Source organism: Paramormyrops kingsleyae, chromosome 4 (assembly GCF_048594095.1).
Source record: "Paramormyrops kingsleyae isolate MSU_618 chromosome 4, PKINGS_0.4, whole genome shotgun sequence".
NCBI classification, from domain to species: domain Eukaryota; kingdom Metazoa; phylum Chordata; class Actinopteri; order Osteoglossiformes; family Mormyridae; genus Paramormyrops; species Paramormyrops kingsleyae.
Window position 1 is genome coordinate 19,528,064 of NC_132800.1, and position 6,642 is coordinate 19,534,705.

Sequence of the window (6,642 nt, forward strand, 5' to 3'; positions counted from 1 at the left end):
GTTAGGGAAGCACACTTGTAATCGAAAGATTACTGGTTCAAATCCCCGACCAGCAAGGCACCACTGAGGTACCCTGACCAAGCACTGCTCCCCAGGCGCTGCATTAGCTGCTCTCTGCTGTGTCACATTGTCACATATGGGTTAAATGCAGAAGACACATTTCGTTATGGTGTGTCAACAATGACTTTTAATCACTAAAATTCAATTCAAATTTGTGTCATGTCTCTTCTTCTTCATTTTGCATCTCTTGGACCTGCTGTTGGAGTTTCTCTCGCATGTCTCCTGGTCCCTAAAAGGGTATGAGATGCAGGCCACTATAACACTATACAAGAATATTGTGTTTGCTATTCAGGTTAAACAGATGCTGAAAACATTACCAAAAATAAAAACTCTTGCCAAAAACCCACGTAAGTGCATCATGATACAGGAAGAAATGAACTGAAAAATACTTCGTTAGCCCTTTGTCATGGAAACTCACCAATGGTCACGGTACATAACCTTGACATTCTTTTTCATCTTGGATGTTTTGTGTTCTTGGCAAGACGCTGCTCAGAGTGCTGGTCCTGCTCAGGTAGCCACACATGGGGGCTTCTGGTGCGAGTACCAGGCCCCACCATGATCACTATTCTGAGTATGGTGCCCCCGTCCTCATCCCTCCTCTAACGGGCCTCTGACCGCCAAAATTTTTTGATACCGATAATGTCATAAAACCCATTCCATCGTGGGCAGGACTGGCTAGGAATTCGACCAGAATGGTTATGTTCCATTCTGATTCTCAAATCTGGAGGCTGACAAAATCGTCTAAGTGTCTCACCTGATGTAAAACAGAACATAGGCTTGTAGATTGAGGAACGGTTCTGATGTCTCTGACAGTGACTGAAGTGTCATTCATCAAATACCATTAATTAGATTAATTGAGTTAGCCTGATCACATACATCTGAGGATCACCTTTTTCAATTTGCAGAGCCACTTTACATAATTAATCAGTAGGTGTTGTATGTAGTACAAACTCTACAGTAAGCAATATCTCCAACTGGAAAAAAATCACAACACCCAAAAGTTTCATCTTGCCTTTATAAAAGCTTCTAAGAGCTGACAGGATTTGAAACCTCGGATGCCCACTCTCTGCCTCGAATCACTGGTCTTTACTTTGAAGAGAAATGCAGCAAATCTCATTATTATCTGTCCCATCACTACCTTTCCCTGATCTGATTAAAAAAAGCAATGTGATTATAAAATGTAATGCATGGGATAACATCAGATTCACTCCTTAGACATACACACACACACACACACACACACACATACATACTCAGTGGCATAGGAGATTGTTTGATATTGGGGGGAACTCAACAACATTTATTTGGGGCAATTAGGGCTGCCACTATTTTTCTACTGATTAATTTATCGACTATTTTACTGATTGGTCAATTAATCTAAACGATTTGTTTTCCTCCAGAAAATTAACCTGACCGTTTAATTTAAGTTAATTTTATTTTGACAATAACAAACTGTATGTCATTGCAGGACTTTAGATAATTGACTCTGGCTTTTCGGAACTATACAGACATTATTTTTATGCACAATTCAATAATCAGATTAGTAGTATGCCTAAAATGTTAATGAGACCCATATTGTGATGCCGAAAGGTTATTTTTGTTTGCTAAATAGTTTTCATTTTTATTTCAGTTCACAAATTATTATTTTTTTATGTCCATTTACCTTTCAGTTTTATTTTAAGATAACACTGGCTCTAACAAGGCCAATGTGCACGAACACACTCCAGTACCGTCAGTCAACGTAGAATAAGCCCAAATTTTAGCCGAAAATTTTTCACAAACACTTATTCCATGGAGATTCTAACATAGCAGGCAGACAACTTTATGGCTTTAATAATGTGTATTTGGCAGCTACAAAGACAAAAGATATTTAAAAGTTCTCCATACTAATGGTAATTTAATAAGCACAAATAAACAACACTTAGGGTGGTTTTGGCTACTCTTGTGGCCCATCAACCAGAATAGCGCCTACGTGTTTTCACTTCAGGTCCTCGTGCTTAGTGCTAGTGCCGTCATGGTATGCCATCGAAACTTTGCACAGTGTACAACTGAACTACTCTCATAATTACGCAGTGATATTGAAGGAAAATATTTATTATAATGAAGCGTTTTCGAAATCATAATGGTATAATTTCATTAAAATTGAAAAAAACAATTTGTCGATTTAAAATTGTCATGTCGAAGGCAAGGACGGAGGCGAAAGCGTACATGGGGGAAAACTAAAAGTTGCTTTATTTGATGCAACTACAAGCACGGCGAAGGAAATGGACCTTGAGGGGTTAAAATGGAGCCGGGTGGATCAGGCGGGAACACAGGGCGCACTGGGGAGCACATACAGGCAGCAACATCAATGACTGGACTGGGGATCGCAGGACTGAAGGACACGTGAGGGAGCAGATGAGAGGCACCTGGGGTGATCCACACGAGGGCTGAAATGAGAGGTAAGACTAAACAAGTAACAGGTGTGGCTCATTAGAGCCACACAAAGGAGAGAACGAGGGGGAGGAGATGCAGGGCGTGACAAAAATATCAATGTTGACGCATTTTCAGCGTCGACGTCATCGACTATGTCAATTAATCCAAATGAAATATTAGGGGATACACACACCTGTGTCAATCTGTTTGTACAGTTTATGTTTTCATCTGTTGGTGGTTTAATACTAATCACATTACTCAGTGACTTTGTTCATCTAACACTAACCCGTGTATCTCTGAATGACAATAAAGTAACTATTCTATTCTATTCTATTCTATTCTAAGTGAGAAATTGACATTTTATTGGTTTATGTGGCACCAATGAGCTTGTATGAAATGTACTATTCATAACTGAACAGTGTCAGCTAAAAGAGCTGACTTTCACAGAACCTGTGTCAGTCACGCCCACAACAGATCAATCACACCATGTCAAGCCTCACCAGCACAGCCCCGCCCACACCGATCATCATCCCCGGAATTCTAACCAGTCCTGGGTATGATGTTAAACTGCATCAGGCCCTGCAAGCGGTCCTTCAACTTGCAGGGAAAAATTTTGGGGGTTGTTGGTGGGATTGGCACGATACCCTTTTGCTCTCTGTGGGACTAGCTCTGCTGCAGGCGTCCACAGGAAGGCTGTACGCATCATGAAGGGGATGGGGGAAAGCCTTTGGGAACCTTATCCCCGGAAGAGTTGAAACTTTCGGACAGCTAATAGGGTCAGGTTTGTTTGGGATCAGGGCTGGTGTGGTGCTGAGTGTCACCTGCTACGTGGGGGCACTTGGGCCCCAGTTTGAGGTGGCCCATTTGGGTAGGCACGTGGCAAGATCACCATCTTCCTCTGTTGTCGGGGGAGCTTCGTAAACTCCAACTCTCTGAAGTACACAGACCAGGTAGTGTCCAGATCTCTGTAGGCGTATACCTCTCTGTAGTATACCTACTTTTCATCTGGTCGCTTTGATGGCTGCCATACTTAGGGAGTAGCTGTTGCTATAGCGGATCAGCTCCTCTCAATGGTGTCTGATGTCACTCCTTTCAACGAGTGTATTATGAGACTCAGGCTAAGGCACTGCTTGAGTGTCTTGTCTGTTGTCTCAGTGATGTCTCATTGAGGGAGACAGTTTACTCACAACTTTGCTCAGTGGTTGATGGGTGCCCACAAGGTGACACTCCTCTGGTCATGAGTGACTTCAATGTGACCACTGGTACTGACAGGGCTGACTATGAGGATTGTGTCGGTCCCCATGGGTCTGGAGACCGGGGTGAAAGTGGCTCCATGTTCCTTGACTCTGTGAAAGGTCAGGGGCTGTGTGTCGCTGGATCCTGGTTCCAGCGTCCTGAGTCACACTGTTGGACTTGGTACTCCAATACTGGTGATGCAGCGAAGGAGATCGATTACGTCCATGTGGGCAGACGCTGGAAGCTCCTGCAGAACTGCAGGATCTACAGAAGAGCCCAGTTTGTGATTTCTGACCACAGACTTGTTGTTGCTACTCTGAAGATTCAGTTTAGATTCAGGCTACCACCTACTAGGGGAATGAGGCTGGACGTGGCCTCAAGATAAACCTAGGTCCAAGATGGTGCCTATGTCCCACATTTTATAGTGTGTTGTGTTATGTAGACTCAAACATCAACCTCTAAGATCAAGCTGTTTCTGATGAGTTTGCATGCAGTTTGTGTGAGGAACTTGTTCCACAGATAAATAAAATGAGAGTTGGCAGTAAAGCATTCTGCTATAGGGCCCCTATCTTGTGGAACAGTTTACCAGCCTATGTTCAGGATTCCGATTCGGTCTCAGTCTTTAACCCTCTGGAGTCGACAGCATTGTCGGTGATGCTGCATATCTTTCTTGTGTATTTCAGTTCATAACTCGCTGAAATCTTATTGTAGAAACATGAAAAAAAATGCTGACTAAATCCATAATCTGTCTTTTTTTCAAAACATCCATTGTCAGAAGTATTGATGTTTTTAAAATTAGGCTAAATAGGCAAAAAAGTGAACCATGTCACCTTTCTTTGTTTTACCTGCATCGGGGGCGTGTAGTACCGCTCTCACCCGAAGATCGCTATTCACATTCTAAATAGCCGCATTAGCGCGTATTCAAATCACATTTGCATGGTAATTTGATTAACAACGCAATGGTGAAACGTGACCCAGATACGTCCCCTTCAGCGCCATAAAAAGGGGGGGGGGGGGGATGTGGTCAGGTATGAATGGCTCATGCATACACATAAGAGCTCCTACATATTCAATGAAAGGAGCCAGAAATAGTGACATCAGTTAGCTTTTTCTTATTTATTTATCCAACTGAATGTTGCAGCTACACCATTTAGTCATCTTCATGTAGCCAAGACTTTGGTGATCAGATATCTGGGATTAAAACAAAAAAACAGATACAAACATTGCTTACTATGTACTTTTATAATGTGTCTGCAAGTGTTCCAAACTGCGTTTTGCAATGTCTATACTTTGATGTCAAATTACAAACTTGTAATTTGTAATATCTGACATATTTACAAAATATATATTAATTCATGTGAATATATTTGATATATAGATGAGTTTAATGCCAAAACAAATATATAAGAAATCATTTATTTGCCATGAATTAAGTTTATGATATTGAATGAAATGTGTGACCATGCCCCAGTCAGTGAAAGTGTGTTCCCTACCCCTAGACCCCAGAGGGTTAAATCTTGACTGAAGACCCATTACTTCAGTTTAGCTTATCTGCAACCTAATACAACATAACTATGGCTGTTGGTGTTGCAAAACATGTCATTTTTACTGGTATGCATGTCCATTTATGTGTCAGCACATGTTCTGACCATCCATGCTCTCTGCCTTCCCACATGTCCGGATGGTGCCCGGGGTGGGCACCATCTGAGCTGGAGTCCGGGTTCAGTCCCATGGAGGGGTGACGCTGCCAATGGGCCATACGAACTGTATCATCGTGGGCGCAGGCTTCATGGCCACCTGACACTGCCCAGTCTGAAGAAATGACTTATTGATGGACCTTGGCCACCCTTCACAGGCCAAAATGTATACTGTAACAAACTCATTGATGGACTTTGTGTTCATTCTTAATCACAGTTTATACCTCCCTTTTAGCAAGCATGTCCAATCTTGTCTGTTTCAGTAATGTTAGTGCCCGGGGAGGGGGGGATCCCCAGAGGTTTTTTTTTTGGTTCCTCTCCTCCGTTCTCTTCTGGCTTTATTTAATTTCTTCCTTCCTTTTTTCCTCCTTTTTCCCCTTCTGTATCTCTCTCTAATGATATTTTATGTATCACAACACATCCATGTAAAGCGCTTTGGGACAACTCTGTTGTGAAAGGCGCTATATAAAAATATATTGAATTGAATTGAATTGAATTGAATTGAATTGAATTGAATTGAATCGAATTGAATTGAACTGAACTTGCAGACTTGGGTGCGATTGCTGACTCTAATGTGATGAGACCTGACCTGACCTGACCTGCAATTCATTTCACATGATTGTCACTTATGTTTATACAGCCCAGTTACTCCACCAGCCCACTGTGAAGTATTGAGTATCTGCACTGTACTCAGCATTTCTTGTGATATCCATTGTTGTGCCACATTTGACCCGTGTTTGCTGTTCCTTGGACCTACAATTCTCGTCTCTTTGTTTCTCAGCATTTAGTTGCCTCGCTGATTGCCTTCCCAATAGTGAGTTTTTGCCTGTACCTGTGTTTTGTTTCAATCTCTTGTATCCCTGCTTACGAATTTATTTGTTTTTTGAGCATGATTTGTGTGTTTCATTAAAACAGCCATCTCTGCACGTTGATCCTCTCCTTGACATAATTACAACTTATTTTATTTTTTGCAGAAAATACCTCCCATAATTACAAGGTAATTTTCATTTAAAAAATGTTAATGTCGTGGTTCAAGGTCCATAGTCCACTGTTCCAGAGGGAGATGTTGAGTATAAAGATGTTGAGTATAAACCCATGTTTGATAACCTCTTTATACAGATCAGTGAGTCTATCCCAGGAAGCACAGGGAACACGTTTGTATATATTTATATAATGTCAACATGTAGAATAATATTCAAAGTAAGAAACTAACATAAACTGCTTTAATGTCATA